Source organism: Microtus pennsylvanicus, chromosome 6, assembly GCF_037038515.1.
Source record: "Microtus pennsylvanicus isolate mMicPen1 chromosome 6, mMicPen1.hap1, whole genome shotgun sequence".
Lineage (NCBI taxonomy): Eukaryota > Metazoa > Chordata > Mammalia > Rodentia > Cricetidae > Microtus > Microtus pennsylvanicus.
The window spans coordinates 69,500,823-69,515,270 of NC_134584.1; the positions used below are offsets into that span (position 1 = coordinate 69,500,823).

Genomic DNA, 14,448 nt, shown 5'->3' on the forward strand with positions numbered 1-14,448 from the left:
ATGATAAAAGTCTTAGAGAGATCAGGGATACAAGGAACGTATTTAAACATATCAAAAGCAATTTAGAGCAAGATGGCAGACAACATCAAATTAAGTAGAGAGAAACTCAAAGCCATTCCACTAAGATCAGAAACAATACAAGGCTATCAACTCTCTCCATATATCTTCAAAATTGTTCTTGAAGTTCAAGGTAGAACAATAAGAAAACAAAAGGAGATCAGGGGGATAAAATTTGAAAAGGAGGAAGTCAAACTTCTGCTATTTGCAGACGATATGATAGTATACATAAGTGACAGCAAAAATTATATCAAGGAATTACTATAGCTGATAAGCACCTTTAGTAGCAGGATTAACTAAGAAAAATGTATAACTCTCATATACAAATGATAAAAAATCTGGCAAAGAAATCAGAAAAACATCACCATTCGCAATAGTCACAAAAAACATATAATATCTTGGGTTAACAGTAACCAAAGAAGTAAAAGACCTTATGATAAGAACTTTGTCTTTGAAGAAGAAAATTAAAAAAGATATCAGAAAATGAAAAGATCTTCCATGGTCTTGGATAAGTAGGATCAGCATAATAAAAATGGCAATCCTACCAAAATGAAATCCCCATCAAAATCCCAACACAATGCTTCACAGACCTTAAAAAAAAAACACTACTCAACTTCACATAGAAAAACAAAAACCCAGGATAGCCAAAACATTTCTGTACAATAAAGAAACTTCTGGAGGCATCACCATCCCTGACATAAGGCTCTATTATAGAGTTACAGTAATAAATGCCACTTGGTATTGGCATAAAAACAGACACATTCACCAATGAAATCAAATTGAAGACATGAATATTAATCTACATACCTATGAACACCAGATTTTTTACAATGAACCTAAAATTATATGATGGAAAAAAAGAAAGCATCTTCAACAAATGGTACTGACACAATTGTATGTCAGCATGTAAAAGAATCTAAGTAGATCCATTCCTATCCCCATGCACAAAACTCAAGTCCAAAAGGATTAAAGACCACAATATAAATCCAACCACACTGAACCTGATAGAGGAGAAAGTGGAAAATAGCCTTCAATGCATAGACACAGGAGATACCTCCTATATATAACCCCAGTAGCATAGACACTGAGAGCAACAATAAATAAGTCTTCCTGAAACTGAAAAGCTTCTGTAAAGCAAAGTACACCATCAATAAGACAAAAAGACAGCCTACAGAGTGGGAAAATATCTTTACCAATCCCACACCTGACAGAAGACTTATCTCAAATGTATATAAAGAACACAAGAAATTAGACATCAAATACCAAATAATCCAATTAAAAATGAAGTACAGATCTAAACAGATAATTATCAACAGAAAAATGTCAAATGATAAAGGACACTTAATGAAAAGTTCAATAGCCTTAGCCATCAGGGAAATGCAAATCAAAATGACTCTGAGATACCACCTTATTCCAGTCAAAATGGTTAAGATCAGAAACACCAATCACAGCTTATGCTGGTGAGCATACGGAGTAAGGAAAACACTTTTCTATTGCTGGTGGGATGTAAACTTATACAATCGTGTTTGAAATCAGTATGGCAGTTTCTCAGAAAATTGGAAATCAACCTACCTCAGGACCCAGCAACACCACTCTTGGTCATATACCCAAAGGAAGATCAATCATACTGCAGAGATATTTGTTCAACTATGTTCATAGTATTATTATTTGTAATAGCCAGAACCTGGAAATAACCTTGGTGCCCCTCAAATAAAAAATGGATAAAGAAAATATGGTACAGTTACACAATGGAGCATTCAGCAGTAAAGAACAATGACATCTTCAAATTTTCAAATGGAATGAACTAGAAGAAACCATCCTGAGTGACTGGATGACAAACATCCGTAACCCACCAATAGATCCAAAACCATTCATCCTACCTAATGGGAATATGGACATTGTGTTCTCTTTACTGTTTCCTATTGTCTAGGGGGTGATGGTATCTCTGAAGAACGCTGGATAAATTAGAATAATAGCCAAGCCCAATTAGAACTAACTATATTATTTTGTCTTTAGTCTCTGTGCAATAGGAAAGTGCAAGGCTTATGTACAGTTCTGACTACAAGAGTCTGTGAATCTGGATCATTTCAGCCAGCACCTTTGATGCTGTTCTGGATGTAGAACTCTGAGGAAATTGCAGCAGAGGCATTCTGAGAGGCCAAACCACCTGAACAACACAATTTATGTCTTGTGACCTTTCTCAAACTTCAAAAACATTCAAAGGTAACATACATTTCTCTATTAACACAAGCACGGACTGTGTGTTATATACATACCAGTCAAAGATGACATTTTTATCTTAGACTGAGCAAGTAAAATATAAGTCACTTGTCTTGGAGTTTTCCTAGGTTTATTTCTTTAGCCAGGATTTTCAGAGGGTCTTCCCTGATCAAACTTTGAATGAATCCACATTTGTTTTCTATAGAAACAAAAAGCAAAATCCTCTTCCACAAAGCAGTATATTTTCTGACTTCCATTATAACATAAAGACATTCCTAAAGTGTCTAGGCTGGTTTACCTCTGTAGTGCCTCTTAAAATCCTTTGTTTCTTGGAAGTTGTCCTTTTCTGTTGGAGGGAGGCTTCTTGTTTGTTTCCAGATGCTCAGCCCTAAAATAATCACACAAAAATTCTATTAATTAAATCACTGCTTGGTCCATTTGCTCTATCTTTGTATTGGCTAACTCTTACATATTAATTCAAAACATTTATTTTAATCTGTGTAATGTCATGTGGCTGTGGCTTACCAGCTAAAGTTTAGGCAGGGCTACATAGCATCTCTTCAACTCCACCCTTCTTTCCTCCAGCATTCAGTTTAGTTTTCCCCATCTAACTAAGTTTTAGGCTATAGGCCCAAAGCAGTTTTTTTAAATTTATTAATGGTAATCACAGCACATAAATGGAAATCCCAGATCACTTTATTCATCAACAATTAAAAAATTCAAAGTTAATAAGACACCATACAGGATAAAGACTCCCTGTGTGTTTTCCATCTTTGCATGGCTTATCCTTTTTATTTTATTTTATTCTCTCTTTAAAGACTTTAGATTTTATTATTTAGAAACCATTTTTCTATGATTTTCTATATCCATTTTATAAAAAAATATATTTATAAAAAATTGCAACATATTTAGAGATTGTTTTTCCATCTGGATCTCTCTTTACTGGTTGCTTGCAGCATTCCCTGGTTGGGGGAGACAAATCTTAAACTGTCGTGCCAGCTGCAGAATGGCTCAGTTTAGCACATAGTTCTGACACATGGCACTAACAGCTGACTCCAGCCCACAGGCAGCAACAGGTAGACGTCCCTGAGTGACCACAGGGCTAGGATACCACATCCAACTCCTTGTCCAGGACTTTCCTTAGCCTTCTTGGGCCCTGTGTTTGAATATTTGAGCCCCCATGTTGGACAGCATGTGTAGTCAGATTTTTCTTTGGTCCACCAGCTTACAAATAATGACAGAGTAACATAATATTCATTACAAAAGCACGGCCTATAGCTTCTGCTTGTTGCACTAACTCTTATAACTTAAATTAAGCAATATGTATTAATCTACAGTTTTGCCTTTTGGTGTTCTACCTCTCTTTCATCTTACACCTCCTGTTTCCTCTCCATGTCTCTGGCATTTCTCCCGCACCTAGATTCATTTCCCATTCTTCTCATTCTGTTTAGAAGCCGTGGCTCTCCTCTTCCTGTCTAGCTATTAACCATTTAGCTCTTTATTAAACCAACAAAAGGCTCCTTGGCAGACACTTCTTCACGGTGTACAAAAAGATTATTCCACAACACACACACAGAAACACATATTAAACACCATTAAACATATATATGTATTATGTATGTAACAAAATAGTGAAGAAGGCAATGAACTTGAGAGAGAGCACGGAGGGGTTTATTGAAGGGTTTGGAGAGGGGAAAGGGAGAAAGGGGAAAATGATATAATTACATTCTAATATTAAATATAAAAGAAGTAGCATAAAAGGAAAAGGGATATCAGTGTAATGTTTTCTATTTATCTTTAACATTCACTCAGTACATACATCAAATATTGAACTGAAACTTTTTTTTCAAAAGTGTGCCTGAGTCATCTGAATATCATGGAAAGAATGCTAACATATCCTTAGGCAAACATCTTTTAGTCTTCTAACATAACCTAATACTACTTAAAATACAACCATCTTTTAAATTCATGCTTTTCCTCAGGCATATTCTTTGAAAAGAGAGATGCGACTACCTTCTGAATTGCATAAGATGTAGCTTTGTTTCCATATCCTCAGTAAAGATTTATGATATAAACACTCCAGTTTTTTTTTCTTACTTGCAGTGCTGTGATAACTAATAAATCCCAGTTGCCACTCTTTCTACAAATATCAGTAAGGATCATCCTAGAGTCCCACATCCACACAAAACTAAGGCTAGAGTTCATAATGAATAAGATAGGTTACGTTTTAGGACTCAGTTCTCTCTCATCTTGGTCTAACGTTTGGTCTCCCAAACACCATCAAACTTTTACATGATTTAAATTTATTTCCTCCAGATAATGGGAAAACAGAAGTAAATGCCATGTACAATTCTTTATAGAATACTAACTTATTAAAAGATGGTTTATAATTCTAGAAGATTCACGTTATTAATATGAATTTTAAAAGAAAGAAAAATGGGCACACAGAGACTGAACCTAAAACCAGAGACCTTGCATAGGTGCAAACTAGTTCCTTTGTATGTATGTTACAGTTGTATAGATTGGTCTTCTTGTGAAGTTAACTGTGGAGCAGGGGCTGTCTCTAACTTTTGCCTGGTTTGGGGACAGTTTTCCTCATATCGGGTTGCCTCACACAGCTTTTATATGATGGAGGTACCTAGTCTTACTACAACTTGATATGCCATTTTTGGTTGATATCTATGACAGGCTTGCCCTTTCCTGGATAAAAATGAAGGTGGAGCGGATGGGGGGGATGGGAGAAGATGAAGAAGGGACTGGGAGGAGAAGAATGAGAGAAAAATAAGGTCAGGATATTAAGAAAAAAATATGTGCTTCCCTGCTCACCTATCCAACCCTCCTATATCCCAATCATTCCATTTCCCCAAGTTCCCCCCATCCTCCCCTTCTCACTTTTCTCTCCCCATCTCCCCTTACCCCCATCCCGCCCCACCCCCAAGATCTCAGGTTTTTGCCTGGCAATCTTGTCTAATTCCCATAGCCAGGAGGATAACTATATGTTTCTCTTTGGGTTCCCCTTCTTATTTAGCTTTTTTAGGATCACAAATTACAGATTCAGTGACCTTTATTTATGGCTAGAAACCAATTATGAGTGAGTACATCCCATGTTCATCTTTTTAGGTCTGGGTTACCTCACTCAGGATAGTGTTTTCTATTTCCATCCATTTGCATGCAAAATTCGAGAAGTCCTTGTTTTTTACCGCTGAGTAGTACTCTGTGTATATATTCCACACAGTCTTCATCCATTCTTCCATTGAAGGACATCTAGGTTGTTTCCAGTTTGTGGCTATTACAAATAATGCTGCTATGAACATAGTTGAACAAATGTTTTTGTCATATGATAGGGCATCTCTTGGGTATATTCCCAAGAGTGGTATTGCTGGGTCCAGGGGTAGGTTGATCCCGACCTGAGGAATCGCCACACTGCTTTCCAAAGTGGTTGCACAAGATTGCATTCCCACCAGCAATGGATGAGTGTACCCCTTACTCCACAACCTCTCCAGCAAAGGCTATCATTGGTGTTTTTGATTTTAGCCATTTTGGCAGGTGTAAGATGATATCTCAAAGTTGTTTTGATTTGCATTTCCCTGATCGCTAAGGAGGGTGAGCATGACCTTAAGTGTCTTTTGGCCATTTGCACCTCTTCTGTTGAGAATTCTCTGTTCAGTTCAGTGCCCCATTTTTTAATTGGGTTATTTAGCATTTTACAGCCTAGTTTCTTGAGTTCTTTATATATTTTGGAGATCAGACCTTTGTCTGTTGCGGGGTTGGCGAATATCTCCCAGTCAGTACGTAGCCTTTTTGTCTTAGTGACAGTGTCCTTTGCTTTACAGAAGCTTCTCAGTTTCAATAGGTCCCATTTATTCAATGGTACCCTTAATGTCTGTGCCGCTGGGGTTATATATAGGAAGCAATCTCCTGTGCCCATATGTTGTAGGGTACTTAGGGGAGCAGGAAAGCACATATCTTAGTTAAGGGAGCCACCTTAGGGTTGGCAAGAGTCTCGAACCTAAAGTGGCTCTCAGGTGCCCCGGGCGATGTCCTCAGTTCCTTGGGCAGCTGGGGATAGGGAACCTGAAATGACCCTATCCTATAGCCATACTGATGAATATCTTGCATATCACCATAGAACCTTCATCTGGCGATGGATGGAAATAGAGACAGAGACCCATACTGGAGCACCAGACTGAGCTCCCAAGGTCCCAATGAGGAGCAGAAGGAAGGAGAACATGAGCAAGGAAGTCAGGACCACGAGGGGTGCATCCACCCACTGAGACAGTGGGGCTGATCTATTGGGAGCTCACCAAGGCCAGCTGGTCTGTGACTGAAAAAGCAAGGGATAAAACCGGACTCTCTGAACATGGCGGACAATGAGGGCTGATGAGAAGCCAAGGACAATGGCACGGGGTTTTGATCCTACTTCATGTTTTGGCTTTGTGGGAGCCTAACCAGTTTGGATGTTCATCTTCCTAGACCTAGATGGAGGGGGGAGGACCTTGGATTTTCCATGGGGCAGGGAACCCTGACTGCTCTTGGGACTGGAGAGGGAGGAGGAAAAAAGTGGGGGGAGGGGGAGAGGGGTGGGAAGAGGGGGAGGGAAATGGGAGGCTGGGAGGAGGCCGAAATTTTTTTTTTTTTTTCAATAAAATAATAAAAAAAATAACATAAAAAGAAAAAAAGAAAAATGAGAAAATGGAGTTTTAGAAAAGCTGCTACCTTGTAAAAAGTGGTAAAACTAGCATCTAACCTCACCCCTTCCTGACTAAGGCCTTCAGTTTTACCCCAACATCATTTTCTTCCAAGCTTCTAGCTTAGTAAAGACCATTTTGTATCTAAAGTTCTATGTCTCTGGACATTAACATAGAATATTCTATGAATTTATCTTATGGTGACTGTTGGCTATAAAATGGGCAATAATCTAAACCCTTTTGAACATTTAATTGATTTAATAATTATGTATCGTTTCTTTCCTTTTCAGAACATTGCAAGATGAAAGCTTGCTACAGTAAAGAGATGAGAGAAGAGGCTAAAAAGGGGGAAGAAAGGGAGCCAAGATCAAGAACCAGCTAATAAATAAGTCAATGAAATTTTTCTAGAATTTTTGTCTCCAAGTTTCTGAGCAAGGTAAGAAGAGTAATACACATAGATCTGATTTGTGTATTAATATAAATTATTACCTAAAATAAAAGGACATTTAGGATATATAAAGCTCAATAAGTACTTATAAAGAATTTGTAAATATCAATAAGAACATTTGGTACAGAGTTTATGATGCTGAAGAACACATTAAAACTTGAATAGATGACTGGAAAAAGTGTCCTGAGGCTGTTTAAATTTGCAAAATCTCAATATATATATTTAAGAATAATATGCATCTTCATAGCTCAGTAATCTGATATATATCAAATTGCCTGGATCATCAAGATTACATGGGAACAGAGAAAAAAGTAAGAAGCAAAGAAGGAAAAAATGAAAATATATATAATTTTCTTTTTCCAGTACTGGCTGGTTTTGTGTATCAACTTGACACAAGCTATGGAGTCCTCAGAGGAAGGAGCCTTAGCTGAGGAAATGCCTCCTTGAGATTCATTTTCTCATTTAGTGTACAGTGGGGGTAGAACCCATCCTATGGTGTGTGGTGCCATCTTCAGGCTGTTGGTCCTAGGTTCTATAAGAAGATGGGCTGAGCAAGCCATGACGAGAAAGCCAGAGAGCAGCTCCTCCCTGTGGCCTCTACATCAGATCCTGCCTTCAGGTTCCTGCCATGTTTGAGTTCCTGTCCTGCCTGTCCTGGTTTCCTTCAGTGATGGACCACAGTGTTGAAGTGTAAGCCAAATAAAGCCTTCCTCTCAACTAGCTCATTGGCCATGGTATTTCAACATAGCAATAGAAACCTAACTAAGACAACCTCTCATTTCTCTGCTCATTTGGGTTCTTGCTATTGCTGGAACCCATTTCTTTTTCCCTTACTCATCCCTTCTCTTTTTTCTTCCCCATCTATGCCTTAACTTGCAAAGTTTTTGGGTTGACCTGACTGGGCTACTGAGAATGAAGAAACACACACAAACACACAAAAGCCAGAATCAGGAAGGGCCCTGCCCTCTGGTGCAGACACAGGAGCAACAACCAGGAAACTCAACATGTTTATTATTATACAAAACATAAACAAGGATTCAGGTTATCTGATCTCTGTAGGATAGGTAGGCGCACAGTCTCAGGCTGCAATCATCCAGGACAAGGAAACTTCTGTTGATATTTTATGCAGACACTATTGCCATCTGTACTCGGACCAGAGGAAGGCTTTGCCATTCCCCTGAGACTGAGCCAGGAAAGGCTTGCCATTCCTATAGATGTTAGTTATTGGCATCCTTGACATGGCAGTGATCATGTCAACTTTAAAAATTTACTTAAGAGTTCTGATCTCCAAAATATATAAAGTACTCAAGAAACTAGGCTGTAAAATGCTAATCAACCCAATTATAAAATGGGGCACTGAGCTGAACAGAGAATTCTAAACAGAGGAAGTTCAAATGACCAAAAGACACTTAAGGTCATGCTCAACTTCCCTAGCAATCAGGGAAATGCAAATCAAGACAACTTTAAGATATCTTCTTACACCTGTCAGAATGGCTAAAATAACACCAATGATAGCCTTTGCTGGAGAGGTTGTGGAGTAAAGGGTACACTCATCCATTGCTGGTGGGAATGTAAACTTGTGCAACCACTTTGGAAAGCAGTGTGGTGGTTTCTCAGGAAATTTGGGATCAACCTACCCCTGGACCCAGCAATACCACTCTTGGGAATATACCCAAGAGATGCCCTTTCATAGAACAAAAGTATATGCTCAACTATGTTCATAGCAGCATTGTTTGTAACAGCCAGAACCTGGAATCAACCTAGATGTCCTTCAATGGAAGAATGGATGAAGAAAGTATGGAATATATACATATTAGAGTCCTACTCAGCAGTAAAAAACAATGACTTTTGAATTTTGCATGCAAATAGATGGAAATAGAAAACATTATCCTGAGTGAGGTAAGCCAGACCCAAAAAGAGGAACATGGGATGTACTCACTCATAATTGGTTTCTAGCCATAAATAAAGGACATTGAGCCTATAATTCGTGATCCTAGAGAAGCTAAATAAGAAGGTGAACCCAAAGAAAAACATATAGGCATCCTCTTGGATATTAACCTTCATCAGGCGATAAAAGGAGACAGAGACAGAGACCCACATGGGAGCACCGGACTGAAATCCCAAGGTCCAAATCAGGAGCAGAAGGAGAGAGCACGAGCAAGGAACTCAGGACCGCGAGGGGTACACCCACACACTGAGACAATGGGGATGTTCTTTCGGGAACTCACCAAGGCCAGCTGGACTGGGTCTGGAAAAGCATGGGATAAAACCGGACTCGCTGAACATAGCGAACAATGAGGACCGCTGAGAAATCAAGAACAATGGCACTGGGTTTTGATCCTACTGCACATACTGGCTTTGTGGGAGCCCAGGCTGTTTGGATGCTCACCTTACTAGACCTGGAAGGAGGTGGGAGGTCCATGGACTTCTCACAGGGCAGGGAACCCTGACTGCTCCTCAGGCTGATGAGGGAGGGAGAGTTGATTGGAGGAGGGGGAGGGAAATGGGAGGCAGTGGCGGGGAGGAGGCGGAAATCTTTAATAAATAAATAAATAAATAGATAAGTAAATAAATACAGAATCTTACTTGCAGTAGCAAAAATATTTTAAAATATTTTCTGGGGTGCAATACTAGTGTATACTTCACCATATTTATTTTGTAAAATTAATGAAATTAAATTATGAAACACTACCACAAATATTCTGTGAAATTTATTTGAAAACATGCAAATACCATTCAAGGAAAATTCCTACCATGAAAACTAGAGTGTTCTTTTAATGATGTCTTATTGCTAGCCACATGAAGGTGGCACTTGAAGCCAACTTTTAAAAGCTAAATACACACAAATTCCCACACATCTGTCTCCAGTTATAATTCTAACTTTAATTCAGTATTTAGCAGATTTTCACCTTCAAAAAACAAAATCTGATAAAATTTATTGCCCAAGAGTTTATCTTCTTGTTTGTACGTTAGATATGCATACCAAGATAGGTAACAAAATTACTCTATGAAATAATAAACAGATAGATATATGAAAGACAGATAGATGATAGATAATAGATAAAAGATAGATAGATGATAGATAGATGTTAGATAGATAGATAGATAGATAGATAGATAGATAGATAGATAGATAGATAGATAAATCCATTTCAAAAGTGAAAGGAACAACTATCCTGCAGGACATTTCTATAGGTCACAACTGAAAGGCTTAAAATCACAAAGTGAGTCGAAAAGTTTTGGTCAAAGAAACAGCACCAAACTTTGAACTTACATATTTACAAATAAAACATACAAACATACATGAAAAGAAATAGGATTAATATAATAAATGTTGCTTCCAAGCCTTAACTATCGGCCTCTAGAATATAATATATTAATTTAAATGGTAGATTCCCAGGATGGACTACATCATGTTCATTCTTATAAAATTTAATTGAATGCCATTTATTATGACAAAGTAATTATCACTTGTAGGGATAAGTCCCGCCCCTTAGGGGGCGTGTTCGCCTCGGGCTAACATTTGCCCATAAATTTGGCGAGCATGCTCCCAGCCTTCCTTTTGCTTTCCTGGTCTCCGTGGGAACGGTGGTTCTGTAAGACTATTTCGCCATTAAAGCTGTATATATATATTTTTTACAATCTGTCTGCATTCGTTTACGCCGTTACAATCATTTGGTAATTTGTGCATATTATTGAACTCTAAAAGCAGAATGGCCAGTGGCTGTTGACTTATTTTGAATTAAGCTGAAACTATCAGATAATTTTCAACTGAAGGAATGAATTCATATTAATATCATGTGCAGAAATTAAAAGACACTTTTCTGAGTTAAGATAAATAGGTGCTGCTGTTCCCCACTCTCAGGGTCACCACCGGAATGCTGCAGGTCCCATTATATGTGTCATTCGGGCAGATGTCGAGCGCTCTGGTCACAGTCACGTTGTTGTCCTTCTTCAAGTAGGTGATGTTCAGCTATAGCGCCATAGAGGCAAGCAGGCAGGTTCCATTTTCACAAGTCACATTGTACTTAGCCACAGTGGGGTTTGTGGGCACAAGTGATGGCAAGGGGCTAGGTGGCACAGTGGTCGGGGAAGGTCTGTTCTGCATGCCGTGTATCTCTTCTTTGCTGAAGTTGCTATTCCACACGTAGGCCTGAATAGTGACATCACGGAGTGTGATGGTCACACTCCCATGTAGACCTCCGTCGCACTCAAGCATCAATGTTTTGTTGATGTCTGCCTTGATGTCAGTTATGGAGTCCACATAGTGGATCCCTTTGGTGCTGGCGTTGGGGAAATGCTGTGTGTCTGACAAGCTGGAGGTGAAGCTCATGTGCTGGACACAGTAACGTGTTGTGTTTCTCGTGAACTGGAGCGTCAGTAGATATTCGCTTCCAAAAGCAACGATGAGACTGGGTTCAGAAGCATTTTCTCTAATACAGGAATGGCTACTGTTCAGTACTTCAGAGGACAGCAGCGCAATGGTCGAGTTCAAGCAGCAAGCCGAGCAGTGGCTGCCTGGCGCCGGGGCCGCCATGTCTGTCCTGGAGTTGAAGTTTTGGATGAACACCAGGTTGACCCTGTTTTTGCTACAAGAAGTCCAGTTGAACATGACTCTTCCCGATGCCAGAGAGGCCATATTCTTCGCGTCTAACCATTCACTGAGAGCTCTTCAGGCCACAATCGAGAACTCATATGTGTGCAACCCCGAGGAGCACATCTACATCAACAAGGCCTTTTCCTTTAATGTCTTCAGCATTCAGGTTCAGGCTTTCACGGTCGAAAGTGACAGGTTTGGGTCTGTGGAAGAGTATGTGCAGGATGGTAAAAACATGCTGATCCCCATTGCTGTGGGCGGTGCCCGGCAGGGCTGGTCCTCAATGTCCTCATCACCTACCTCATCGGCAGGAAGAGGAGTCATGCTGGCTACCAGACCACACAGCCTGATGGGCGGGCGGGTGTGCCACAGATGCCCAGGGGTCTGTTCTTATGTCCCAAGCTTAGATAGGTGTGGAAGGGAAACGAACTTTCTGGCAAACTGTTTTCAAATCTGCTTTATCAAATGTGAAGTTCATCTTGCAACATTTACTACGCACAAGAATAACTATTGAAATGACGGTGTTAATTTTGTTACTTGGGTTAAATATTTTGCTACCTGGTTAAATGTTAATGTTACCAAAGTAGTGCTCTAAGGAAAACAAGAAGGCTTTTTGGAATCGCACGGGCTCCCCGATTTGACTTTTTAAGATTTGGTGTTTGGTTTCCTCATTCTTTTACTCGGATTTAGCCTTACAAAGGAAATTTCTGGTCTGAATCCTTGGGCCTGGGGAGGACGACTCATGGTTCTGCTGCACACTGCAGATGCTCGCAGGGGCGAGCGGAAAGCCCTGCCGCAGAGGCACACATAGGCTCAACCTCTGGACATTTAGCTGGGCTGCTGGCCTGGGGGCCGGAATCTGGCATTTGGCTGGGGCACATGCACCAGTGTTTTGTGCTCTGCCACCTATGCGCTGGCACTTTTATAAATAGAAAATGGCATTATTTTTATTTACTTTTTGTAAAGTGATTTCCAGTCTTTTTTTTTTTTTTTTTTGATTTTTCGAGACAGGGTTTCTCTGTAGCTTTTTGGTTCCTGTCCTGGAACTAGCTCTGTAGACCAGGCTGGCCTCGAACTCAAAGAGATCCGCCTGCCTCTGCCTCCCGAGTGCTGGGATTAAAGGCCTGCGCCACCACCGCCCGGCGATTTCCAGTCCTCTGTTAGCATTCATGGTGGCCCTTTTTCTGCACTGTGTACAATAATAGATTCACACCGCTGACCTGCGGCGAAGGTGGGTTGTACAGTGAGGACCAGCTCACATGTAATTGCCATAATGGTGCTAATAAAAAGTCTTCGTGTTAAAAAAAATTAAAAAAATAAATAAGTGAATGAAGAGCAATATTTTCATTTATCATTAGGTCCAATATTTATGCTGTGACAAATTAAAATATTGTTATAAACCTAATATTATATTTCTTTGGTATTATCCTAAAATGTTGAAGTATTACATTTAGAATATAAAATTTTAAATATTTTCACCAAATAAATTGTATATATAAATCATATACAGCACATTTTTCTATCTCTGTTATTCTTATATTACATATTGTTTTTTTATGTCAGCTCTGAAAATATTTATGAAATTAAGTAGTTCATAGTTAATGTCAAATTTCATATAAAGATAGTTTTTTATCTAAAAGCTGACAGATATTTAATTTGAGCTTGTGTGTTTTATATTTTTCTTTTCTTGCTTTTTTTCTGTTTTGCTTTTTGTCTGTCTGTCCATTTGTTTGTTTGTTTTAACAAGACATCATGCTAAGCTGAAATTCATTATGTTCCTTTCACTGCATCCTCTAGGCTGGTATTCCCAACATACGGTCTGAATACATTCTTTTTTACAAATAAGGTGTCTATAATTCAAGGTTTTGGAGGCAAACATTTTAAAAATCAAGAAATATGACATATAAATGATTCCATGTTTTCCTGTAACTAAAATGTAATGCTCTAATAATTTTGTCTACTGTTCCGACTTTAAAATAGCTTGGGAAGAAATATATAAACATTTTTTATAAGTTAAGGTTACAATTCCTAAGAAAACAATCAACACTTTTTTACATGTATAAATTTCTGTACTAAGTACAAACCATGAGTTTGAAAAGAACAGCATCTGAAATTTAACTGGAATTTGGAGACTAGAAACAATAATTAAATCTGACTTTTTATCTTGGGTCTAGTGTATGCAATCAAGGTGACCTATTATTCTCAAACCAACCATTTACTTTACCTCACTATATACTCAAAACACAATTTTTTGTTATCTTTAAACCAGTAATATTTATTATTTTTTCGCTTGAATGTCTTTTGACCCCAGCTGCAAAAACTTTAAATTCACATGTACTAGTTCAGTACATCTTCCCATATTCAAGAAATGTGCCCCATTTATTACAATATTAGTGGATAACCTTGAGAATTCTAAAATGAGACATTTGAGGGTACAT

The 14,448-nt window shown here is 38.8% G+C and overlaps 1 pseudogene; it reads right to left on the reverse strand.

Annotated features, from left to right (window-relative positions):
- Window positions 1–11,242: 11,242 nt before the first annotated feature.
- On the reverse strand, window positions 11,243–11,950 carry LOC142853056 (lysosome-associated membrane glycoprotein 1 pseudogene; annotated as a pseudogene).
- Window positions 11,951–14,448: the final 2,498 nt, after the last annotated feature.